At 47.9% G+C, this 27,587-nt stretch overlaps 1 protein-coding gene and 1 non-coding gene across 2 annotated transcripts in view; both read left to right on the forward strand.

Moving 5' to 3' along the window:
• PBX1 (PBX homeobox 1) overlaps nt 1-27,587 on the forward strand; it is a 279,117-nt gene that overhangs the window by 125,533 nt on the left and 125,997 nt on the right.
• LOC123325195 lies at nt 8,106-8,209 on the forward strand. The gene has a single exon (XR_006540297.1). It is a non-coding gene; the product is annotated as a U6 spliceosomal RNA (small nuclear RNA).

Genomic DNA, 27,587 nt, shown 5'->3' on the forward strand with positions numbered 1-27,587 from the left:
TTGAGAGAGAGAATGAGATAGAGAGAGCATGAGAGGGGGGAGGGTCAGAGCGAGAAGCAGGCTCCCCGCCGAGCAGGGAGCCTGATGCGGGACTCGATCCCGGGACTCCAGGATCATGACCTGAGCCGAAGGCAGTCGCTTAACCGACTGAGCCACCCAGGCGCCCCCCATATCATATCTTGATGGACTCAGAGAGAGCCCGAGACAGGGCATCCGAGGAGTGAGCCCTAGCTCATCCATGAGTGGTTAATGGCCCCAAACATGTGACATAAAACGTATATCCACCTGTTTCTGTGTGCATGGTCTCTTTGTTGGGAGAGTCCTATGAAATGGTTGCTTAGACCAAGTTGGAAAATACATATTGGGAAGTATGAGTAGGATGTAAAGGTAAAGTGGTTGGCGTTGATGGTGTGGCACTGAAGGTCTAGCAGAGGGCTTCGGGCAAGAGGTGGAGACCCTGTGGGGGTGCCTGGGTGGCACAGTCAGTTGAGTATCTGACTCTTGGTTTTGGCTCAGGTCATGATCTCAGGGTTGTGGGGTTGAGCCCCGTATCAGTCTCATTGCTCAGTGGGGAGTCTGCTTGAGATTCTCTCTCTCCTTCTCCCTCTGCCCCTTCTGCTTGTGCTCTCTCTCAAATAAATAAATTAAAAAAAAAAAAAAAAAAGGAAGTGGAGACCCTGTGGTTATTTGAGCACAGATGGCACATACTGAAACCAGAGTTAAGGACTTTTATTCTGATAAAAATGTGCAGGATGTATACTAGACTGGAGAGAGATTGAAGGCAGGGATGTTAGCCAGGAGACAAGAGGACCTGGGGTCTAGGTAGATGAATGGTATTTTGGGAATGAAAAGTCTCAGACTATTTCAAAAGAAAGATTAACAATGTATGGTGACCATCTAAATATGGAAGTTGAAGGAAGGGTAGGAGTCAAGAATATTTAATTTAATTTAATTCATCAATTTAATTCATTTAATTCATCGATTAATTTGGATTCCACAAAAAGTTTGAGATGGGAGATGACTTACTACAATGAAAAAGTATTTAACGATATAACTGGCCCCAAATAGCCGGAGGATGTGGTCATAGGTGCCCACTTTATCATGTAGCTGTGGGAAATGAGGCTTTGCCAGGATTGCCCTTGAGGCATTTGCTGCACTGTGTGCAAGTTTGAACTGGACTCTAAGTTGTCTTCCATCTCTTTACCGATGTGTCTGTGTCTCAGGTGTTACCTGGGAGAATGGGATCGGCATTAATAAGAACAAGGAAATTGGGGAAGGGATGGAATTGGAATACCTGGTAGAGTTTTGTTCATTTCAGATTGTGGTCGATCTTTCAGTTTCATAGAATATTGTGCTTTCTGTGCATTGTTGATTTTCTTATTGGCTATGTGTCTGACATTCATTCGATTTTGTCTCTCCAGAGACAATGTGTGATCTGCGAGAATCATGCTCTATTTTCCTGTGATTTCTAAGACTTTGCCTTCTAGATCTTGCACCTCCTTTCTGGGAGGAGCCCGAATTTTTTGTGGACCAGAGTCAAATATAATGAGAAAGAATTTTGATTTTGGAGTCAGACTGACTTGGGTTTGTGTCCCGAATCCTTCATCTACTGTGTGGTATTAGGCAGGTTACCTAACTTCTCTCATGTCTGTTTTCTCAGGACTAAAAGTGGAGATGGTAGTATCACCTACTTCATAGGGTTTGGGAAGTATTATGATAATAATAGCTAATATTAATTTAGGGGTTGTATACCAGGCACTGTGTTGTTTATGTTCATTATTCTATTTAACCCTCCCTGCAAAGCCTATAAGGTAAATACTATCATTGTCCCCACTATATTGACCAATAAACTGAGCTCAGAGGGCTTAAGTAACTTGCCCTAATTACCCAGGTTGGAATTGGCAGAGTAGGGGTTTGAACCTAGGTTGAATGACTTTGACAGCTGAGCCCTTAACAACTAAAAGCTCCGCAGCCTCCCAAATCTCTCTCTTTCTATGAAAATCTGAAAGCTGTCCTAAGACTCCCATTTAAGGTGATCACCCCGTTTACCATGTTCCTATAACAAAAATGCCTGTAGCTTTAATTAGCATGTATTTTCTAATTATTCGTCTCCTAATTTTAGCCAGTTGTTCATATGTCCCTCCCTCTTCACTGAATTATAAACTTTTGAATGCAGGAGCTGTGCCTACCTTTGCATTTTCCCTCCAGTGCCTTCTTTATCCATAGGCGTTCTCGGTCTGATTTGTTGGAAAGAAATTCTGTGAAAGACTCAGCTTACTCTTTCCCTAGGGGCCATCTTTGGTGCTGTGAGGTCACCTTTGCCTTTCTGTTACCAAAATAGAAAAATTCAAGTGTCAAGGAGTCCTATCAACAGCAGCAATGAAATGTGACCATTTAAAATAATGAAATAATGTCACTTAGTCTGATGGTGGTCTTTACATCTACTCTCCCACCCCCACGCCCCCAAATAAAAAGTCATAAAAGCAAAGTGATCTTTGCCTCAGTAAGTTAGATTGTTTGTGATATTTGGAATTGAACTAGACAAGAAATGAAGTATCAGGAACCGGTTCCTCCTTGCCTCTGGGCATCAGACGTGCTGTATCCCATTTGGTCTTAACTTCTTCTCACATTTGCCCCTTCGGTTGGAAGGCAGGCATTATTCTGAAGCTTTGCATAGACATATGGGGTTCTGACCTTCCCTTGGTGGGGAGCAGGCCTGGGAAATCGGTGGGGGTGAATTCCCAGGGTACCCATTATCAGGAGGGCTGGGCCCTGAGCCTATCCTTTTCCCCATTCTGCCACAGACTGAGATGGAGCAAAGAAAGCCGGTGGCCCCTTGGGTAGCTGACAAGGGCAAGCAAGACGCCCACCTCTGAATGCCCTTAGGGTTAGAAGTACTTGTTAACTGCTCTCGGGTGCACAGTTGAGTGATAATAATGGTCCTGTGGGTAAAAACAGTAATACACAGAGTATTTCATACTCATCAAATCATTTTCTACAGTGTGCCTCTTCTTGTTGTCGAATAGGAGGAATTACAGAATTGCGTTTGGCAGTGTTCAGTGGAAGGCCTTTAGTTGGTTTTCCCGTTGTGCTCCCTGTCTCTTCATTCTTTCCTTATCCCCGGTGATCTCTCGGATAGTTACAGCTCACCATTCAGAGCTCCGTGTTGGCAGCCTCACCCATCTGTCCAAAATAACGGGGAGCCAGGATGTTAGCATAGAAGGCACCATGCACTTCGGACTGTGCAGTTGAGTCATCAGAGTGCCCGAAGGCCACCCCCCCAAACCTCTTGGATCGTATTTCAGACATGATTCCAGCTGTATGGTGGTCTGGTTTTCCAGCTTGATCTGGTCTTACCATACCTGCATGGTAATCGCTAATATTTACTGAGCATGGTTAGCAGCTGCTAACTGTAGATCTGAAACGGTCACAGGTACTAACTCAGGTAATCCCCACCCCACCCCCGGGAGCGAGGTAACATGTTTGTCCCCACTTCCCAGGCGAGGGCACAGCACAGAGGGGCTTGGAAACAAGGTTCCAAGGCCAAGAGTAAGGTCTGGCTTCCATGATCTGGTACCACAGCCATGCTCTTTACTATAACATGCCTCTGAAGAAGAGGAAACTCCAGGAGGCAGTGAAACTGTACGAAGGAGAGGAGAGAACTTACAGAGCCCAGCAGATGGAGTTTATGTACAATAGACCGGCTGACTCCCACCTAGCCGTGGGTCTGGGTGGTAATTGGCATTCATAATGATAAATGATTCGGGTCACGAAGAGGAAGCCAAATTATGTTCAGGATTATCCATCTACCTATCTATGTGGATATCTTTGGAAGAAGCTAGATGGAAATATACATGCTTTTAAATGACTGACATCCAGAACGATGAAAATACACACGGTTTTGGTAGCCCCCCAGAACGTGGACACGAAGCAGCCTTCCGGAGTGATTTATTTCTCGGTGTAATGCTTCCTCGCCTTGCTGCCTGCTCTGGGGTTCCAGAGTTGCGGCTCCCTGGGTGTCTCCCCCAGAATAGAGGTTGCGGGGGTCACGGGACCGCCTCTACCCCTTCTCGCTCCAGGAAAGATGACAGGCCTGGGCTCTGTGTTGCTCTGCTTCTGCTGTGGCAGGCAGAGGGCGTGCAGTGCGGTCAACATCAGTCCCTTCGCGAACCACCATGGAAATGGAAGGGGGGCGCTCGGGATTTGAGAGGAGAGAGGGGAGATCACTTCTTTGTCTGCAAGGGAAGTGCTGTGACTGTCTCTTCAGGTCTATGGGGGTGTCTGTTGGATGAGAAGGAAATTCTTCTCTTCTTGGCTTCTGCCTCCCTGAGCCCCTTTATTTTATTTTTGTTTTTTTCTTCTTCTCTGCCTTTGTAGAATCATATAAAATAAAAACGCCCAGCAGAAAGGGAGCTGTGATGCTGTCGTCCCTGGCGTTGATGTTATTTATTTTCCTCAGTTGCTGCTCTGGAAGCCCGGAGTTGACAGAGCGGTTTTGTAGAATAGAAACATTATAGACTGTTACTGTCAGAGTGTTAAATGTGATGGATAGAGAAATAGAGGCGAAGGAGGGGACTTAATACTGAGAGCCAGGGTGCTCATGGGAAAATAAACCATCCGCATATAAGAAATGAATGAGGTAATGTGGCGGGAGGTAATGGGCTTTCGCAACATGCCGGAACAGAGATGCTTATTACAGGGTGCGCTTAACCCTTGGCACGCCGGCTTCCCTTTGTGGGTTCCGGGGCCTCTCGCGGGTCCGTCTGCGGGAGCACGTGGGTGGCTTTCCTTCAGGCGGGGGGGTCGGCGGGCTCGGAGCGGCGGAGACGAGCGTGTTCTTAATGACGCTGGGGGAGCCGCCTGCGCATCACCGAGCCTCGGCAGCTCCCAGGGAGGGGGCGCGGCTGGGGATCCCCGTGGCCGTGCAAACGGGCCCTGATTGCCAGGGGAAGGGAGCCGGGGGCGGGGGTGGGGGGGCTCTGCTGGTTTCTCCACCAGAGACCCACGGGGAAGGCGCACTTCCGTTACTTGGGAGAGAAGGAAATTCGTGGTACTTGGCTCCCTGGGTGACCCCCCGAAGATGCTCTGCTGCTTTATGTAGCCAACGCCTAGCCGGTTGTGCGTTGACCAGAAGGTGCTGGCTTTGCTGTAAGGTGGGGAGGAGAGGGGCAGAGAGGGTCATCTCTATCACTCCTTGTCAAGCATGGCGCCTGCTGGGAGGTGAGCGTGGTCAGGTGGGGACCCTGCGTCAGTCGGGATGATGGGAGGGACCCCCTGCCAGGCCGCTGGAGGGAAGTGAACTGAAAGGTGTTCGGGTTCAGCGAGCAAGATGCTTTTCCTTTGCACTGGGTTCCTGTGACCTTTCCCACCCACTTTTGCATCCTGATGGTGGCCAGCTTTGTGTCCTGTGTATGACGAGCATTTGGTCAATTATGAGGATTCAGTCGATAGGGCCCCCCATCTACCTGCTGGGTGGCCCTGAGTGAGTCATGTAGTCTGTGAGTGTCAGTTTCCTCATCTATAACATGGATACATTTATTATCAGGAGTAAACATAATCACGCTTATGAAAGCGTTGGCAGGCTATAAGACATTGTGCAAATACCAAAGTATTACCATTATTTCTGTTGTTAGTAACGGAACAATAAACAGGCATTAAGTGATAAGGTGAAGAACTTCACCCAAGAAATAATGTTTTCAAGCCAGCAGCTGCACATGCTTTAACCCCAGGCAGTGCTGTTCTGGGCTGATGGTAAAGTGGTGGTCACATGGTGAAGGACACCGCCCTGGTGGGATGTTTATATTGTTGGCACTGGGTCAGGGGGACCCAGGGGACCGCTATCACCCTCGAGCTGGGGCATTCCTCCTCTCCTGTTCAAAGTTTTCACAGAACCACCGAGTTTGGGAGTGAGAAGGACTCATAGGGAATGTCCGTCACTGGCCTTGATTTGGTTTGGAAAGCGCTTCCTGCTGGAGCACCGACCCCACCCCCCGCAGCTGTTGGATTTTCCCCTGGAGCTCTCCCATCTAAGATGTTCTCAGCCCATCCTCATCCTCCGGGATCTAACTGCTGCCTATGAGACCCAGCCATTGAGGGCCGTGTCTTCACCGTGATGGTCCACATCCTGGGTTTTGTTTTTTTGTTTTTTGTTTGTTTGTTTGATTGATTGTCATGATTTCGAAGGTCCTTAGTATTTTCACAGGAGCAGAAGGAGCGAGGGTCCTTCTAGAAGGACGTAGGCTGGCATGGTCTGCCACAGTCTGGACTCTGCTCTGGGTCTCAGGCCGCCATAGGGCGACCACTGGCAAGGTGAGGGGCAAGTCTGACCTTCCTGTTTCCTTTTTCTGGATCCTGTCCCCACTCCTGGGTCCAGACCTGCCATGCAAGTGGGAAGCCCTGCTTTCCCCTGCCCTTCCTGGGATGCTTTCTCCTGTTTGTCCTCTGTGCATATCCGGTCTCTGTCTATCCTTTGCACTTTGCTGCTTCGTACTTTTCTCAGCAACCACAGCCTGTAGTGAATTTTCCTTTCTCCTGATTCCTCAGATTTGTACGACTCTGTGCAGCAGGTAGCTCTTCACAGTTTTCTGGTGTTTCTCTGATTGTTTCACATGAGAGTATCTTGTCTTATGAAGGATAGTAAAAGTTTCCTGAGAAAAGGGCTATGTCCTGTGTATATATATATATATATATTTGTTTTCTTATAACTGGCATTACACTACCCTCTCCTCTGTTGATTTGTCATGTATAGCTTTCTTCTGCCTCACCAGATTCCCAGTTCCTTCTAGAAAGAAGCATTATCTGAGGTATCTTTTGCTGTCCCAGATCACCTAGTATATAAGCTCTCTTGCTGTTTCTTTAGCTTATTGGACAGTTTTTAACAGAAAAGTGCTCTTCCTGCCCTTGTCTACTTTATGTGCTCAGACACCCTTATATCCAGCCTCGAATGGAACCGGAATGGATGTTGGGTGGACGTGAAGAATAGTCCCAGCCGGTGACAGGATCTTGTCTCTCGGTAAATAATACAGTTGTGCGTTAGGGTTAAGAGTAGCTCTGAGGATGAAATGCGCTGGTGCATCTGAAGGGTTTAGACCCGAACCTGACACCTGCCAGACTCCAGAACTTGTGAGTTACAGCAGTCGTGGCGTCGGTGGTGATCGTGATCGTTGAAAAGCAGAAATAGTAGCAATAATGCCCGATGCCTGATGGTCTGCCTTTTGTGCTCCATTTGTATTTGGAGGGAGTTCCACCTGTAATCCTATTTGGATAGAGTCTATAAGCTGAGGACTACCACCACCAGACCCTCTCAGTGTGAGTCTGCCTTGGGCAGGTGGGATCCTTCTGCCTCTTGCTTGTTCTAAAGGCTGGAGCCTCTCATGGTGTCTTCCTGAGTGTCTCTGTAGTCCCAGATACTCTCTTCACATATGTCCCTCTAAAAGCCAGCTCCATTTGGCTTCATGAGGGAGGCTACATTTTCAGACCCAGCGAGGTACAAACCCCTGGTTTGGTTTGAAGTGTACAAGAACGACAGTGATGAAGCAAGAGGGGAGATCCAACTTTGGGCCTTTCCGGGAGACTGGCTCTCTGCATCCAGACCCCACTAGGATGCATAAAATGGGAGGGTATGGAGGGAGAGCAGAGCTCAGGGGAAAGGCAGAACGAGGTAAAACTTCCAGGGCAGTTCTTTTCCCTTGTTGATCAGCTATTTTGCTCAATCCCTTTCTTTTCTGTCTCAAAAGGCACAGTTCATGGTGCTGTCAGTTTCACCCCCTGGTCCCTCAGAAGTGGGTGTACTGAGGCCCTTCGTATTGGAGAAAGGGAAACGCGATTTGGGTGGGAACTGCGAGACCAGTCAGCTTCTAGAATAATCTGGGCTACTTATAAAATGCAGAGTCCCAGGCCCTGCGTCCACAGGTTTGCTGTCTGGCCTTGGAATCTGCATTTCATAAATACCTCCCATGAAGTAGATGGCTGCCGTGCATACCTTACTCTTTGGGAAATACCTCTACCTCCACCCGTCTCCCATTCCACCGTGGTGGTGGCTTGCTTCCTGGCCTTGAAGCTGATGGTCCACTGCCCTGTGAGAGCATTTTCAATGCAGCCTCGGCACTCGCTTCACCAGCACATATAAAAAATGAGAACAACACGGAGAAGATTAGCATGGGTCCTGACCAAGGATGGCGTGCACATGTGTAAGGCATTTCATCTTGTTTCACTGAGCTCTGCATGTGTGGTATATGCCCCCAAATTTAAAAAGAGCATCTCTTGTCCTTTTATGAATGCCCCTATGACATACGACCCCAACCCAAGAACTTTTGACCTACATCAAGAACCTATTTTGGGGACACCTGGGTGGCTCAGTCGGTTAAGCGTCTGCCTTCACCTCAGGTCATGATCATCAGGGTCCTGGGATCGAGCCCCACATCAGGATCCTTGCTCCACGTGGAGACTGCTTCTCCCTCTCCCTCTGCTGTGCTCTCTGTCCGTGTGTCAAGTAAATAAACCTTAAAAAAAAGAACCTATTGTGAAGAGACTGAAGAACCGGTATTATGGATCCAGAATTTTCCTATAGACAACTGTTGTTGAAGGGTTATTAAGACACATGTACCTACACCTTTGTTAAAAAGTCTAGTTTGTAGCAGTTCCAGGGAGGGGCGATTGGAGGGAGCACGGTGCTCCTCGTTCCTCCTGGTGCCTCCTGGTAGTCTGAGGTGGCTACTGTCCTGATACTTTTAGTGTCTATTTATTGGACATGGGTCAGAATGTCTGCGGTTTGAACTGGGCCCGGGGACCCCATGCTAATGTTGCCTGAACATTCATGGAGATGGGGATCATGAGGGGAAAGTAAGAAGATGTCCTGGACTCACATTCACTGACATGAATGTGCTCACAAGCTCCAGGTTTTCCAAGATCACGGAGATGTGACTGTATTTACTCCATGTCACGTGCACTGCCTCCTTCTGGTGGAGTTGCTGATGCCTTTGGGCGTTTACCCGTCCACACCAGAACTTCCATACTGGAGTGCACTCTTCACTTAGAGTTGGCCGAGTTGTGTTTGAGAGTGAGTGTGTGCACTCACATGGGTATATATCGCGTGTGTGTATGTGAACATGTGCACACCTGTGTTCAAGTGACAGGCCATCCTCGTGGTCTCTTGGAGGGACTTCGTCTACGCCAGAGTGCAGAGGTAATTACCTTACTGCCTCATTTCCACTGATGTCCAACCATATAATGTTTTCTGATGTTTGAAAAACGTGGTGTTTGCAAAGATCCTTGTCCTCTCTGACCTTTCGCACTGTGTGATTGTAAATATGGGAAGGCAGGGAACTTGAGGATGGTGGTGTAGAGATGTGACAGAGAGAGGTCTCTAAGACAGCTGGACTGTGCATGTGGTGGATTCCTTGGTGTAGGTTTGTATCACTGGAGTTGAGTTGTAATGGTGGGACTGGGGGAGGGAGAGAGAAGGACACACAGACATCCGGGCACACACATAGACAGACATCCAGATACAGACAGACAGACAGACACAGAGACACCTAGACAGACACACACACAGACACACACACACAGACACGGAGACACCCACAGACAGACAGACACATACACACAGAACTACAGAAACATACATAGACACACACATGTTCAGATACAGACACATGGACAAACAGACACAAACATACATAGACACACACATGTTCAGATACAGACACATGGACAAACAGACACACACATACATAGACACACAGACACACACACACACACACAGAGACACCCACAGACAGACACATACACACAGAACTACAGAAACATACATAGACACACACCTGTTCAGATACAGACACATGGACAAACAGACACACACATACATAGACACACAGACACACAGACACACACAGACACACACACACACACAGGGTCTTTGCTGGTTATCACGAGCCTAAACTCATTTCAGCAGAGATGACCCGTTAGCCAGGAGCCCAGGCCTACAGGTGACAAGTTGGGCGTCTCTCTGGCTGGTCACAGCAGCTTCTGCTGGCTGCGCTTGGCTTCCTGTCTGAACCGAGAAGCACAGATGCTCTCAGACCCAAGACAGTTCGGGAAGGAAAAGGGATGGTTCGTCCTCTGACCTTTCCTAAACCTCTTCTCCACCCAGATCCAACAGTACCCATGAGGACCCAACCACCTTGTTAACGGTGGGCTCTGGCATTCAGAGCAACTTTCCTACAAATCTCTTTTTATTGGTATTTCCTCCGATTTAACCATCCCTGAATTGCATTTGAATCAGTTGAGAGAGAGAAGGGGAGGAGGCTCCCCCCCTTGCTCTTGGAAAAAGCAGCTCACAACCAGCTTTATTTGGTAAAACGCTGCAATAGATGCTTGTCAGAAATAATTTATTCCTGTTAGCTGTAATCTGAAGGAAAACAGATACAAGTCCTATAGTTAAAAAAAAAAAAGTAAAGTAGTCTTGCTTTCGCTGACAGTACAAAGGTGTCATATACAAGAAGGATTGACACAGACCAAGGGGTCTTGTGGGAAATATGATAATAACTATAAAGAAGACAGATTATTCCCCAGTTGCCAACATTCAAACCTTTTTACAGTCAGTTCAAACATATAAAACTTTATTGCTCTAGCAGAAAGGGGAACAATTTCTGGTTGCACAGCTTTCCCAGGGCTGGGTTTATACTGTCTGTGTTATTGGTCTATAGCGGCATTTTAAAGTTTATTGAACAAGACTTTTACAATTGAAGGAAGTATATAAAACTGTAAATTTATTAGATTTTTCAGGATAAGTGCCCTTTCTAGTTGTGCTCAAGAATTCGGAGCTACGAGAAACTGCTAGTTACAAGACTTATTAATATTAAAGACTGAGAGTACGCACATTTTATACCTTAACTGATCTCAAAAATAATGTTATTATATTACTGGGATTCAGAGCTTAGAAGCTACAGAATTGGATGGATATACACATGTAGGACTCCAAATACCAGACGTGTTTATTTTTCGCTGGCTAAAAAGTTAGCTTTTGTTATATCTTACTTTATTTGATTTTAACACAGTTGGTCAGAATACTCCTCTGTTCACTGAAGGATGTCTCGGGTTTTGTTTTTTTTTTTTTTTTGTCAGATCCTTGCTGATTTCCCAGCATTTCTCGGTGGAGGGCTATAATGTGAGTACAGGTGGTGGGTTTTCAGGGCGTATTTTAGGTGAAGTCATATATCGTGGCATCCCCCCAAAGCAGCTATAATAATTCAAGTAATCAACACGCTACTAAAAAGAGTTCCCTTTTATGTTTTTCAGCTTCTCATTTTTCATTTCTTTCCTTTTAGGGACATGACTTAAGGAATTTTGCAGTGTTTGTGATAATCTGTATCATGGTTTCTGACTCTCTGCATCCTAGACTTTTTAGGCTGGAAAAGTCTTCGTTGAGGGGGCCGTGCTGTGCACTGTAAGGTGTTCAGCTGCATCTCTGTTCCTTACCATGGTAGCCGTCATCCCCAGTATTCCGTGGGGACAACCAAAAATGTCTCCAGATGCTGCCAGATGCCCCCTGGGGGCATAATCATCCCTTGTTAAGAAGCACTCATTTATACAGTATTATCATATGTCTTTGAAAAAATTTTTTACTGTAAAACAGTAAATGATGTGGGTTGTATCTAGTAATTAAAAAAACTATAGTTACCGGATATGGTAAAGGATGGACTTATTTAGGGCGCCTGAGTGGCTCAGTCGTTAAGCGTCTGCCTTCGGCTCAGGTCATGATCCCAGGGTCCTGGGATCGAGCCTTGCATTGGGCTCCCTGCTCGGCGGGAAGCCTGCTTCTCCGTCTCCCACTCCCCCTGCTTGTGTTCCCTGTCTCACTGTGTCTCTCTCTGTCAAATAAATAAATTCTTTAAAAAAAAAAAAAAAGGATAGGCTTATTTACTTTCAGAAATATCTAACTATGGACTTCTCTTAAATAGTGTGTTACCCAAAGACTATAACATAACTCAGTCTTTAAAATATTACATATAATTTCTCAGGACCACACTGCTGTATAACAGGAAATGTCCTGTTTACTTGCCTCAGTCCGAGGGCATGTGTTTACAGGTATGTCCATCTCTGAGTCTGGAGTGCATATTCTTTCTGTATTATCTTATGATTCACCACTTATATATGTTAGCCTCTTTGATTTTGAATATGCATATGCAGAACCATATGTATATATACATAGACATGTTCATATTATGTGCCCTCACAGCAAAGGTTTTCAGAAGTACAGAGACACTTTGATTATAATTTTCTCACTTGACATGTTTAATTTTGAGGTTCCATCAACTTGCCTTTAATTTTCAATTTGTGTTTGAGAATTTTTTTTAACCTCTTCAGAAGGTTTTATTAGTGGATACATTAAAAACATTCAAAGAAGTTGTTTTAGCACCTGTTCGCCTTCCTGCCACCTAATGTTGTGTAAGTATCTACCCGCGAATGGCACTTTGATCTGGGATTTTGTGTTAATTTGCCTAACGGCTATAGCATTTACAGAATAATTAAGACCATATGTTTTCAAAAGAGAGTAAATTTTAACAGGCCTTTGGTTTTTTATCGCTCGCATTTTGGAATTCTACGTTTGCTTTTTTCCCCCTTCTTTTTAAAACTGTTAGACACTTGGGACTTAGTGAGGGGTACCTGGAAAAGTGTCTTGCTTCTGATATTATTTTGGGGAGCCACTGATCTTTTCTGTCGCTGTGGCCTTGGGTGGTTGGTGATGTTAGCCATGAGGCAATGTGTCTTTTCTCCTCCTCTTGCCATCTCTCTAGGTCATTGGGCCCTTATGGGTGCATCAGAGATTTTCTTTTGTGAAGATGTGTGACATCCCTGAGAAGTATGGGATAACTCACTTAGTCACTAAATGTTGTTCTGATAAGCTGGATATGAACTATATGATTGGAAAGCAGATCATACAATTGGAACACTGGTGGGTCTTGTAAGACACCTCTGGTGATCTCTCAGCAAGTCAAAGGATGTCTTCACCATCACCCCTCTAGTTACATTTGGTTTCCTTAAATCTTAATACACCTTGCTTGAGTTTTTAAACTACTAATATCCATACCCGTGTGGTACCCATTGTGAATGACAGCTGTGGAGTCACACATGAGTAATGTGCCTGTCTTTGAACTTGGCCATCAGAGAAGGTGCTTGGCCCCTATTTGGTGGGCTCCCATCCCTACAAATGATCGCATCCACACGTCGTGGAGTTAAATCGTGCATACAGTCTCTGATGTAAGTCGTAATGAGAGCCTGAAGATGTAGACACACTGAGTCAGGCATACACAACCCCCCCCCCCCACAAAGCACTCCTGGTGAAGAGGGGAGTCTTCATCAGGCCCCACTAACCTCTGGATTCCTAGGTCCTGTTTCCAGGTACCACGGGGGAGGCGGCAGATTGCAATCTTAGAAAAACTCTAACCAGGTGAAAGAAGCCGCTAAAGGAGACAGGAACCCCAGGCACAGTTAAGCTCCCAGGTAGAGTTCGGTCCCGTGCTTGTTCCGAGTTACTGGACGTCCTCGGCCAGGTCGCCACCTGCAGCGGGGGGTCGCCAGGGGCTGTGGACTCTTCAAGGCTGAGAGGGAAGGAGCAGGAACAACACGAAACAGCAAATGTCAGGGAAGTGGTAAACCCTGAATCTTTTATGAGACCTTGGGTATTCTGATCACAGCTCTGCTGACACTGAGATTGGAATACAGATTACAGGAGGGAGCGGCTGTGACATGAAGCCCAGGCTTAAATCTTCCCAAGGTTTTAACGTGCCTCACCAAATGAATATTTTGTTATTTTATTTGGCACTGTCCCCGCAGGAGGCCAGGAGAGAGAGTGCTGACTGAGCCAGGGGCAGGGCGGGTCCCGAGATGCAAGAGATGAGAACCACGCTGTGGCTAATGAAACTCACACTCTTGTGCAGGTGTGTACGGATGTGCGAGTGTGTGTGGGAGAGAGAGAATGAGTGTGTGAGACAGTGTGAGTGTGTGGGAGAGACTGAGAATACAAGTGGGCGTAATAGTGTATGAGTGTGTGTGTGTGAGACTGAATGTGTGGGAATGTGTGTGTGAGACTGTGTGTGTGAAACAGTGTGGGAATGTGAGTGTGTATGTAATAGTGGTATGTGTGTGAGAGCATGAGTGTGTGACAGTGTGAAAGTGTGTGTGAGTGTGGGGGGAATGTGTATGTGAGAGATAGTAGTGTGTGAGAGATGGTGTGAGCATGTGAGAGAATGTATGAGACTGTGTGTGAGAGAATGAGTGTGTGATAGTGTGAATGTGAGAGTGTGGGGGGAATGTGAGTGTGTGTTTGAGACAGAGTATGTGTGAGAGACTGGGCATGTGTGAGCGAGTGTGTGTGAGAGTGTGGGGAGTGTGAGCACGTGTGTGTGAGACAGTGTGAGCATGAGTGTGAGAGTGTGTGCACGTGTGCGTGCACGAGAGCACAGATCCCCTGTAATCCTGTCTCATGTGAGGCCTGGATGCTAAAACCACCAGAGCTGTTTATGAATTCACTCGGCTTCCCAGTGAGGAGAAGGAAAGAAAAGAGCAAGACCCCCGTGCTGAAGTGAATTTTATGCCTAAGCGCCTGTCTTAGGAATGCAAATGGTTTAAGAGTCTCCAAACTAAGACGCCTTTTTGGGAAAATGGAGAAAACCCGTAAGAACTTTGGGGCCTCGAAGGACCATAGGACATGCGAACAAGAGAATGTGCTGCTCCCAGAGGGGAGGCCAGGCTCCTGCTGAACGCGCGTCATGGGCAGAGGGAGCTTGTCTGGGTGTTAGGCCTGCAGGTGGTTTAACTGCCAGCAGAGCTCCCAGTAAGGACTGCGGGTGCAGCATGTGTTTTGCATGCACCGTCCTGATGGGAGGCCCCAATTGAAGGCCAGAGCATTGGCAGAGCCCCAGAGAACTGCAGGCGCCGGTGGTTGGGGGGGGGGGGGGCAGTGCGCATGTGGCGAGGTCCGCCGAGTGCGAGACTTTGAATTGCTTTGCCGGAGCACGACTTGGCAGCAGATTCAATCGTCTGGATTTCGCTTTTCCACACGGGTCCACATCTGGTAGGTCATGCTGTCTCCTCGCCAACCTGCGAGTCAGTCAGGCGAGGCAGGGTGACCCCAGCCAAGCACCGGCCACAGAAGCAGGGCAGGCTGATGACACAGTGGCCTTTGGAGCTCGGGCACAGCAGGGATTGGAACCAGGGTTGCTGGCTGTAGCCCTGTCTTTGGTCATCGTGGGTTGACCACCAGAGTAGCTCTGGAAGGGGCGTGTGGGTGCATGTGGGGGGATAGTCATCCATAAAGAAGAACTGTTTATCAAGCGACTGTTAAGTGTCAGGCTCTGGTCTAAGTGCTTTTAAGATATATGATCATAGCCAATAATGGCACAGCTACCTTATCCTCATTTTAGAGATGGAGAAACTGAGGCTAATTTGAAGATTGATTAATTGATTGATCGATCGATTGATTTTAGACAGAGTGAGAGAGCAGGGGGGAGGGGCAGAGGGAGAAGGGAAATCTCCAACGGACTCCCCACTCGGCGTGGAGCCTGACACGGGGCTCCATCTCACGACCCCGAGGTCATGACCTGAGCCGAAATCAAGAGTCGGACGCTCAGTTGACTGAGCCTAACGCCCCTGGAGCCAGCTTTTGAATCAAGGCTGTCTCCAAAGAACTTGGCCTTGAACACCCACCGATGCCAGGTTCCGTGCTAGGTGCTGGGGGTACAGACTGGAGGAAGACAGGACCCTGGTCCTTCGGGGGCTCCCAGTCACGGGGACACCCGGCACATTGACAACAGCAGTGGGGCCGTCGATGGCCTGTGAAGGCTGGACCCGCCGTGGTGGCAGCCATTCAGCAGAGACAGGATGGCTGCATCTCACCCAACTTTTTGTGGTTCCCTTTGTGAAAATCTACTACCCTGAAGGCTCCATCTGCCCCCATTGTTGACACAGAGAGAGCTAGCCTTCTTTCTACGAAAATGGAAGCTTTGTAGGGGAAGAGGGGGGGTTGTGGACAAAATGGCAAGCAGACCCACCAGAGAAATAGGCCCAGCTGCTTGTTGCAGGAAATCCTCTAGTCTCGTTAGCCCCAAATTGTAGCAGAACAAAGCTGGGTCCATTGAAACAGAAAGAATAAGTAAACAAAAGTAGAAAAGGGGGGAAAACCCCACTTTAAGTTGAATAAACTACCGCTGAGCCAGCTCATGAGTTCGGAGGGGGATTCTCGTGTTTCCAGGGTATTTTCAGATTCTGATGGTAATGAGGGGAAGACCATTGTGACCTTGAAACTTGGTCTGGGGGCATGGAGCTGACGACCACCAAGACGTCACACACGGACCACCCACTGCAGGTGCTTGCATGGATCTGCTGGCCGGTCTCTTGGGGGTACTGCAAGGCAACCTACTAAGCCCTAGTTTGGAGGGTGAGTGGAAGGGTGAGAGCAGGTGTTGAAAAGCCATGAAAAAAAGAATTAAAACAAAAATGTGCCTCAGGCTCATTTCAGCTGGCTGCAGGACTTCTCTCTCTTTCTCTCTTCCTCTCTCTCTGAATTTGATATTATTACAGGAACATTATCACGGACTCAATTTTCACTTGATAGTGAAACACCAGTCAGTCCTGGGGGTGGGCTTCTCGTGAGCCCCCATAAATCCGTGGAGGAGTGCACGGGGCGGGTGCTACTCTCAGACCCCAGACAACAGCAGGAAAGGGTGTACCCTGGGTGTGAGCAGGTCTACGCAGTGCCGGCCAGGGAGCCGGTCACCTGGGTGTGAATCAGCCTCGTTTTGAGGATTCAGTCAGCAGGTGTCTGTAGGATGCTCTGGCTAGTGCCTGGTGTGTTCACCAGCGCCCCGTAAATATCGGCTGTTGCTCTGTTTCTTCCTGGGCAAAGCCGTGCCATTCTCTCTCTGCAAAATGAGAAACTGACGTCAAGAAAAGAGAGGCACCGCTGTGGGTAGGAAAGAACTTCTTCGGGGTTCCCTTAACTTTTTTCCTTTTTCTCATTTCAGTTCTCTGCTTTCCTCCTCATTAGAAGGCCAGCAGAAGTTGAGTCGAACCTGGGGACTTCTCCAGGGCTGTTGAGCTGACAGAGTGTGGGCACCGGTGGTGTGACTTTCCATGGTGACAGGGGAGACATGTGTGCAGGGGATAAGGACGAAAGTGGGAGAAGGGAAGAAAAGGAAAGCCAGGTCGAAGATCGTCAGTTTCTTCCAGTGAACAGGAGAGTGGACAGGGACGGCTGAGTCCACGGTGGGGGTGCCGGTGCTTCTCCTCGGAACTGCACCTGCTGTCACTGGCCCCATCTGGCCCGCCAGGTGGGAGCCCGCGGGCCGCAGCGGTGGTGGCGGCAGACCGGTCTGCTGCCGGCTGCCGGAGAGCGTGCTCGCCTCGCACCGTCTTGCTCTGGGCCCTTCCTCCCTGCTCCTCAGCCCCTTTCCTTCCACTCGCTTCTGTGGACACAGGAGGGGAAATTGCAAATTGCATCAGCTCCTGAAAGGACAGGGTGGCTGTGGGCCATGTGCCAACGGCGGTGACCCAGGGCTGCGCCGTCAGCCCCTGAGACGTCTGCTGACCTGGAGGCAGAGGGATGAACACTTTCAGCAGAACTTTGACCGGCGCGATTTTCTTTGTGTTCTGCCGCCTCCCTCCCCTGCGACGCGCCAGAGAGTTGGCTTTCTGTGACAAGCCTGAGAAACAAGTCTGGCACAACAGAGCATGGGGAGAAACCCGGGTTGGGAAATGGCTTTCAGGACACAAAATCCCCACAAGCACAGGGTTGTCCCCCACGAGCGTTCTCGTGCTTGATGTAGGTGTCTGTCTGTGAAAAGGTGAGGGACACAATGTAAAGGTCCAGCCGGTGTGTGCTGCAGGTCTGATCCCTGCTGGACCCTGTGCTCACTTGGGGGGCAGGGGGAGGGGGGCTTGTCTGCAAACACCCTTGGCCATGGGGATGAGATCCGGGTGCGGTGAGCAGATAGGTTCCTAAAATGGAATGGGGGGCTGAAGAGCAGAGATAGCTGTATTGGTTTCCCTGTTCCTCTTTGCTGTTTTTCTTTTTCTTTCTTTTCTTTTCTTTTCCATGAGAGCATCAGAAAGGTCCCATCTGCCTTTTAGGGGAGGGTCCTGCTTGGTGACTGGTAGCATCTGGGGTAGGGTCCAGTTCATTATGCCACCCAGAATATCAAAGCGGTTTAGGCATTGGAGACCAGGGAAGGAAGAAGGGATTGGGGGGGGGAAAAAAACGCACACGCGCGCACGCACCCCCCAACCCTGCTGCCAATCGGGGTGCTGTCTGCCTGCCGTCTGCAGGCCGCTGCTACCCACTCGTTACAATTAAAATGAAGTGTCCGTCAGCGGCTGTCTTCTCTGTGTGGCCCATATGTTTCTGAGCTGATACTGTCCGGATTATTCTGTTCGGGAAAACGATAACGGCTGTTTATAACCTTGGCAAAGACTGAGGCCTAATCAGGCTGGAGCACATTTTCACCAACTGGCTGATAACAGGCTGTTAGCAGCCTTATCGCTGGGGAGAGATAGGCCAAAATAAGCAGATCTGTGAGCACAGGAGCCCAATCGAGTGGTACACACTCTGGCCCCGGCTTTATTTTTAGATTCCCTTTTCCCGGTTGATATCAGAAGGCGCAGAGGAAGGAGGCGGGGTGGGTAGTAATGCGTGCCCCCGTGGGGTGTTAATCAACATGAGAGGCAGAGGGTCAGCCTGGCTTCCAGTGCTCCGGGCTCCCTTCAAATGAGGGAAAACACATGCAGGTCTTAGGAGACAAAGAAAGGGAAGGGACTCTGTTTCCTGGCCTGGTGTGTGGGCCCCGATGCCTGCTTGGCTCAGCATCTTCCCGCTGTTGGAGTCTCCATCCGGCCCGGCAGGAATAGGTCCTGGGTGCTTGCCACGTTCTCTCCTGCTGTAGGGACTGACTTTTGCTTTCTGTCTTAATCCACTTTGCCTGGGCATCTTCATCTTCATGGCATCACTCCAGAATGACATTCCCTGCCCAATTCATCCTCCTCACACAGGCTTAGAGACCACACGGTGGGCTGGGGCACGGGGAACACAGGCAGGCCCGCAAGTGCAGAGAGAGGACATTGAGTGAGGAAGGATGTAACCTGAGGCCCCATGACATCTTGGCTTGATAACTGGTCCTCGGTCCCCAGGGAGGAACTGTGAAGTTTTCGGAGAGGTCCAGGTTCCCGCCTCGTGGTGTAGCCTTCAAGGAGAGGCCCCTTTGAACTTGTCCCTGTACAGGGATAGATAGAAGCCAAATCAGGTAGCTTTTGCTTCTAGACCCAGTCTCCGAAACAAGTTACATCTGGGCCTTGACATGTGTGTGGTGCTAGAACAGTTATGTTTTTATATATTTATCATATATAAAAAGATATATGTGAGGTCGTCAAGCATGTGATGGGAAGCTGGGACAGACGTCAAAAAGAGAAGGGAAGTTTGAAGGTATTGTTTGCCCTGGACGATGGCAGTCTGGTATTTTCTCTGTTTGTTCTGCAGAAACCTTGCTATCCTAAAGAGCAGTAGGCATTTTGCTCTCGACTCTGCTTCCGTCTGTCTGTCTCCGTCTCTCTTCTCCCCTTTCTTCCTGTCCTCTCCCTGCTCTCTCTGCAGCTGCCCGATTCCCGACTCACTTTTGTCTGCCTGAGACTGAGTGAGTAGAGTAGAGTCAGGTGGCGGGAAAGAGGGGCAAGGGGGGAACCCGTGCATGGGGGAGGGAGGCGTGTTCAGGGGCACACAGATTGAAGTAAGCACAGAAGGCAGCAGAGAGCATTATTACCATTATCATGCAAATCTATTTACAAGGCTCCCTTTATTCATTAATCTCTGAATAGCAGGACCGTTCATACAGCCTGAAATGAGAACCACCTGTGCCTCTGCAACCAAAAAAACACGGGTGTTAAGGACAAATGACATGTGGGGGCAGGAAGGGAAAAATTAAATATAAACAAATCCAATCTTTCTGTCATTTAGATCTCCATATATATGGTTTTACAGCTCACATGGTGCAAAATGGCCAGCTGATTGGCAATTTGGGGGACGTCCCCCAAGTTGAGAGAAAAATCTCTGGGGAGGGTTGGAAATGTCATGAAATTATTCAACAGTCTGTTTTTAAAAATCCAAACAGAGGTTTTTCTACACCAATTCTTATTCTCCTTTTTGGAGGTTAGTACCCATAAATGGAATTTAAATGATTTGGGTTAATGTTTCAGGGTCCCTGGTGAGTTCAGTATAAAGGAATCTTTTACATTATCATCACCGAATTCATAGTAATATAATCTAAAAATCTAAATCTGGAAGAGACCTTACATATGATCCAGTTCAATCCTCTCACTGTCTATTAAACCTTTAATTAAGAGTTCTTTACACGTAGTCCACATCCCCATTTGTCACATCGCACATAGACTGGTTACATTATCTTTGGAGCAGTGATTCTTAGAGGGAGCAACATAGCTCTTGCAAACACTTATTACCCTGTGTTATAGGCAATTAGCAGGGCCTGCAGGGAGGTGTAGGGAAGGGCTGCAGCTTTCTTTGCCACTATTGCTAAGATGGCAGAATAGCAGCTAGAAAGTCCACAGAAGAGAATCCCACTTAGGGCTAAGCATCTTCTAAGAAAAAATACAAGAGTGCCCATGGAACGGAATGGCTTCCATATTCCTTTCAGTGGGACTTTAAGTGAGCAGAGTAACAGTTCTCACTAAAATCTGTCAAGAGATTGAATCCTTTAGTTCTAACCACCAAACATTATTGGTCACAAGTATTAGAGTCATAGAATCTTAGAGCTGGAGGGACCCACTGTAAAGAACCACCTCCTTGTGTAGATGACGAAATTGAAGCCCCAGAGAGGGGACTGGACCTGTCCCGTGAGTCTGAACATTTGGGGGGGGGGCTCCAACTAGGGATGAGGAGGAGATCCTACCTTCTAGTTCAGCGCTTTTTCATCTTTATGATGACTTTATAGGATGATTTAGTTGTGGGATGAAGAATTTAAAACAAATCCCTTGACTGTCCATGCCACTGTGTACTCATCTATAAAATGAGGATCGTTAATTCCCCAATTGATTTTTAAGTTCCTCAAGAGCTGGGACTGTGCCATCCATCTCCACCTTTCCCAAGGCACCCACCTCTGCACGTAGACCTGCTCAATAGATGTTGACTACAGAATATTTGAATGAGTGAATATCACTTTTAATTGGACTTCTTGAGTGATGACTCTTTCATTAAATGATTTTTCTAAGTTGGGCGCACATTCCCAGCCATTCACTTCCTAAATCTCTTTCAGGAGAAACAGTGAAAAATGGTGATGAGGTCTTCGGCGGTTCTGACGGAAGACCTCTCAGGACCTCAGCGGCCTGATTATAATCAGGGAATCTTGTTGTTGTTTGTTTGCCTTGTGGTTGGTTGTTCACGAAGCCGATGCTCCTGAGGGTTAGTTGACTTTGAGGTTCTCAGTAGCCAGGGTCCCGCGCCTTCTTAGTTGTCCAAGAATCTTCTTTCAATTTTTCCTGGTGGTGGAAGGGACCTTCTTTAACTTGCTTCCTGCTGTTTCCTAGTGTCTAAATAACACCTGGATCCAAGTAGGTACTTGGTACATGGATGAGTTAAATGTAGGTAGGTCTGCTTTGGCTTCCCAAGCCCACGCCTTGGAAGCGAGAAGCTGGATTGCAAGTCTGTGAATTATCTGAGTTGATTCCTCTGACTCAGAAATCCTGGCCAGGATACACTTTTCCCCTCAAAGCATACATTCTGTCAGTCGGTTGAAAACCTTTATCTTTGGACCTTACCTCCCACCGCCAGGGCCCTTTGTATCCCAGGCTTCTCTCCTCCTCACCCTGAGAGGACTATGCACAAAGGCTGATGGTCCACCTGGGCTTCCCAAGGCAGCCGTTCAGAGGGTCAGAATGCAAGGCAGAGGGGTTATTTGGGGGGGGGGGGGGGGGGGTGGGTGATAACAAAATCGCAGTTCTTTCGAAACGAACTTGCTTTTCTGAGGCACGCGACTGGCATATTTGGGTCATTAAATATAAAGACATTCTGCTTCTGAATTATGCCAACAAGATGTTTTCAGATCAGATGAAGATGGTGTGTGTGGTGACCGCCAAGGAGCGTGCTTTTCTGCGCGGGCCTCTGAACACACCTATCGCTGGTCTGTGCCAGACAGCGGTGCCCGGCCCGAGAGGCAGCATCATCCATCCCGGCATCTTAGAACCTTCCTTAACCATTCAGTCCCTTAAGACGCCTGTGAGTTACATAAATAATAAGATCCTTACCCCCTTGAACGGAATAGGAAGACTAAATTTTGAAAAATTAGGCAATTTGGCCCAGGGCAGGATGTGCAGAGGAAGCATGACCCGGTGAACCCACCCTAAGTGCCAGTGGCAAGAATTTTTCCTGTAAACACATTTATCATGGTGGGTCGCCGTGTGGCTTCGCGAGGGGCTTTCAGGCAGTCTTCAGGCTGACATTCAGCACCTGGTACGTGCCTGCTACTGAGATACAAACAGTTAAAGAGGAAAAGTAAAAAAAAAAAAGACGAAACAGACACAACTCCTTTCTTCTAAGACCTAAAGACACTGTCGGCGTGACAGCTCTGTGTGGAACAGAGTTAAAATATGAAATGTTATGATACAGATGATATGGGTTTTGGAGGTGGAGAATGGTTAAGTTGCAGGGTAGTGGTGGTGGGGAAGGGAGCTGGGGCTCTGAGTTGAAAAATGGGTAGGATGGGAGTCAGGGGAAGGTGGAGGAATGAGCCTTGCATTTGAGACTAACCAAATAAATAAAGGCAGAAAGATGGGAAAGAGGGCGACCGTTTTGTAGCAACTCTTGCTGTATCTCAGTTTCCCTTCTGGTAAAAACTAAAGGACATGGTACTGGTTAGGGGTGTGCCACCATGGGAGGGACAGCTGAGGGCGATGGACGTGTTCGTAGCTGCCAGGGGACGATGCTATAGATCTGACCTGCACAGGCATGGCTTTGGCTCTAGGTTTCTTGAGAGCCTCTCTTTAAGACCAGGGCATGGGATGTGTTTCTTCGAAGACTTTTATCCACCTGGTTTGTGGTGCATTCAGAACCAGACTTGGGGAAGAGGAAGGTCCTTCATGGCCACAGGATGAATCCAGACCAGCGAATGCAGCCATATTGGGAAGGAATCCTTGGGTGTCCCCGTGGCACCTCCCTTCCAAGACTGAGCTCTGTCAGGCAGGTGTTCAAATAAATAATGCATCTAAAAACACTTCCAGCAGCAGCTGGGACTGTCGTAGTAGCTCAGGATAGTGGGAGTACATCACCCCAGCTACTTGGGCAGGTGTGTGTTGGCTCCAGAAAGTTAGAACAAACGCTCTCTAGACATATCCCCTGCATGGACTAGGGCCCCATTTCTGACGGAGAAACAAAATGAAGCATTTATTTCATCGAGCCCTGCCTGGAAACAGGTGTGCCTTGGCTGAGCCCATCAGCTCAAAAACAAACAAAATTAATAGGCTTCCACTAGGGGGAGACTGTGGTTTCAGAGCACTAAGTTGGAATTAATAATACCTGCTCCTATCCAGTTCTTGTCCATCACTAACAGTACCTAGTATAACCTTAGGAGAAGATTAATCTCCATTAAGAATCAGAGTGAAGATGACTTAACTTAATAGCAATCTATTTAGCACTTATTATGTGTCAGACACCGTATGTATTGTTTTATTTAATCCTCAAAAAAATACCAAGATAGGTAACAGTATCCCCCTTCCCCAAATAGTTCTGAATGGTTCATAATAGTTAAAAACTTTGCCCAAGGATGCATAATACTTAAGTCATGGAGTTAAATCTGATTCCTGAGCTATGATACTTTAATAAAAAATGTGAATTTGCCATTAATAGCATGTTTTACCTTTTTCATCATTTTGGATGCTGCTTCTGTAGGACTAACTCTGGTACGTGTGGGTCTAAGAGGAATATTTGACAACCAGTAGTATTTAGGATTTGGGTGACAAACGTGGTCTTGAAAATGATTGTAGGTTCTAGTTGTCATCACATGATGAGTGTCCATGTAACATTGATTTCGGACCACTCAAGCAGCCAAACCTTGAATCGCTCGGGCATCGGGGATGAGCTAAGCCCACCTCTGCTACTCTGTGGAATCAAAGCTGAAGACAGGGGTTACCTGGCTGGCACTTGCCGGAGACCCCGCCATGCTTTTGACTTCTCTGATCATCTGGACTTTATAGAAAGAGGGTGGAGATAGCCACACGCTCTTCTCTTTGTGGCAGGGACTCGTTTGGAGAGAGCAGTCTGTTTCAGAATTTCAGAGGTTGAAGTGTAAAAATGTCAATTGCAAGGGAGACAGAGGTTAGGTCTTTTTGAAACCGAGCCTGTAGTCCTGTGTTCCCAGTCTCTGTGGTCAACCCCCACTCCCTTGGCGTGGACTCGCACTTGGATTTACTGACAGAGGAGGGGCTGACCCTCAGGAACTGGCCGAATGACAACCTTTTGGTTGATAACGAAAATGTCTCAGAATTCTACTCAGCCTTGCTCCCGGCCAGTGACCCCGTCAGATCTGATAAACCGAACGAGCTGGAGGCTACCACGAGCTGCAAAGGAGACCTGCACAGGCATGCTGGTTTGTGAGAGGCAAAAACAGGCAGGGTGGTGCCCCCCTGAGCAAGCGACACCACGCTGAGCCATTTTTCTCTGCCCTCCCTCTCATGCAGGTTTAAATCGGAGGTGGGGTTAGGGGAAATTCTTCCGTCTGGGAGAGGGAAGGTTGGGAAGCTAGGTTTGATGTCTGCACTAAAATGTCACATATGTAGCCCTGATTCCAAAGGCGATGCGATTCCGTGACGAACATTCGACCAGAACCTGGACATCTGGGAGTGCTAGCCGTTTTCACTTGGCCTGAGTATCTGCAAGCTTTAGGCTGTTCATTGGAGTTGTAAATAGAGTATTTACAGGAAAACCAGGGAGTAGCTGTATGGTGTGTATTAGAATTACCCGGAGACCTTGTGAAAATTGTACATGTCCTGGATCAGAGTCTCAGGATGTGGGGAGGCCCAGACCTGTGCATTCGTGAAATGCACAAACGATGCCCAGGTGATTTGGTGCCGTGTCTCATGGAACGGAGGTCCAGTGTTTTATAGTAACATTGTTCTTGTCCTGTCCAGTGAGCATGCCAGTGGTGGCCTGCTCTTTCTGTCTTCGCATCTGGAAGTGTTTTGGCTCCTGAAAGTACATAGGGGTATGCATGTGTCCAGATGTGTGTGTGAGCGTGTGCGTGTGTATGCATGTGTTTGTTTGTTTTCTGAAGCACACGGTCGGCTGCTGGCCCTGTGACATGTGATCAGAGTGATGTGGACATGCTAGCCTGGGCAGACCGACTCTCCCCAGTTCACCCTGCCCGCAAACACAGGCAACATCCTCAAGGTAAAGCTCTGAAATCCCACGCTGACCTTTTCGTGAAGCATTATAATCAAGTTGAACATTTCCAGTTGTACCACGAATGCTTGCCCCATGGGAAAACACTTCCCTGTATTTTATGACAATTGATTCTGATTTTGAGGAACTAATTTGTATTGAATGCAAAATGTCCAGCCTCCCATGGAAACCGGAAAGTCCCCATGTCTAAACAGGTCCAACGCTGTGTTTTTATTATAAAGGCAGGGCAAACAATGAAAGATTGTGTTTTCTGCTTCAGAAAATCCTTCCTTCATTGTTCTGCATATTTTAATTTTCTTTTCTTTTTTTTTTTTTTAACAGTCCTGTGGGTCCAGCGCCAGCAGGCAATTTTTAGATATCTGGGCTCATGGGAAACTTTAGCCTGTCTGGATTCTCAGCTCCTAGATGGCAGAAACCACTGGATCTTTTACTGTGTGTTCAGGCTCCCGTTGTGCCAAGGATCCCTATGTGAACGTGCTGACCCCTCTGAGAGACTCCTATACTCTGTAGTGAAAGTCACCATTTCACTCCCCGCAGGATAGTTCTGGCCACAAAGGCAGCTGAGCCCTGGGGCCTTCTAACTTCCTTTGGAGGAAGTCGCAGAAATGAAAGCTACTCCTTCTCAGGCTAACATCTGCTGACACAAACCGGAGCCCCTCAAGGAAGCCTCCTGCTAGTGCTCAAACCGGGGGCTCACATGGAGAAATATCACTGAAGCTTGAGCTCCCCCCGCCCCCAGACCCAGCTAGTTGTCTTCCTCAGCGGGAAGCACGAGTGGTATTGGGGCTGGTGTGTGGTGAGACCCCTGTTACGGTAACAGAGATGCCCAGTGCAATATTGCTCATTTGGCTCGGCGATCTCTGGTCCAGGGAAGGTGCTGCCCCTCCAGGGGAGCGGCGGTGGGCTTAGGGCTTCTCTGGCATCCTTTCTGAGGGATATTCAACAGAGGTCGTACCTGTGTTGTAACAAAAGATGAATTTTAGGGGAATCCTCCTGGGCAGGGGGAGGGGGTCTCTTCTTCCAAAAGAAGGTCAGGCTATCTTAGGAAGCCATCATCTTCTACTTCCCTGGACCAGTGAGGAGATGGCCAAGCGAACTAGGGCAGCTGTGGGTGTCTGGAAAGGCTTCTTCCAATCCCAGGAGTCTGCAAGCGTTCTCAGGTGCATGGCAGACTGTCTATACCTATTTCTGGAATTTGCCTCTTGGCATTGTCATGCAGCAGGCTTTTTCTGGTCGTGCTTTGTGGTAGAAAGGTCAGTTGGGCACCGGGGAATATTGGACTCACTGTTCTTCTCCCCCTCGGGCCCTGGAGCAGTCCTTTGACTGGGATAGCTATGAACTGGGGAGCGAGAGGGTCTTTAAGACTTTCTTCCTCATTCTCAGTGTGGCCAGAATTCTCTTTAGGGCACTGCTCCAAGTCTGTGACTCCATCTAAAATATTCTCTTTAGGGCACTGCTCCAAGTCTGTGACTCCATCTACCTAAAATTGGGTGGCAGCGTTTGGTGGTGGTGGTTTTTTTTTTTTTTTTTGCTTTGTACAGGATTGGGAGAGAATGGAGGTAGAAGCATAATGACTTAAAAGCCAAAACAATTGAATTCTTTGAGCTACGGCGCTCTGCTAGGAGAGCACGGTTATTTCCCGTTGTGGAATACCTTCCAACACATTTATCTGGATTCCCTCACTTTTCCATTTGCTGTCATTGGCATGAAAGAGCAATTTACTAAAGGTTCGCGAATGTTACCCAGGTATGAAGGCGGAGCGTTTTGCAGTTGACCCTTGAGCTACATAGGGATTAGGGGCACTAGCCCCCTGCACAGTTGAAAATCCACGTAGAACTTCCGACTCCCCCAAAACGTAATAGCCTACCGACCCGAAACATTACTGATAACATCAGTAGTCGATGAACACATACTTTGTATGTTGTATGCATTGTACGCTGTATTCTTACCATTAAATGAATTGAAGCATTATTCAGAAAATCATAAAGAGGAAAAAAAATGTAAAAAAACCTGTGTGTAAGCGGACCTGTGCAGTTCAAACCTGTGTTGCTCACGGGTCAGCTGTGTTTAATTTCTCATTAGTAGCTCACCTGTGGTTCTCCCTTCTCTACCTGGCTGCCGTAGGGACGTGGGGAGC

The sequence above is a fragment of the Neomonachus schauinslandi genome, chromosome 6, assembly GCF_002201575.2.
Source record: "Neomonachus schauinslandi chromosome 6, ASM220157v2, whole genome shotgun sequence".
NCBI lineage: Eukaryota > Metazoa > Chordata > Mammalia > Carnivora > Phocidae > Neomonachus > Neomonachus schauinslandi.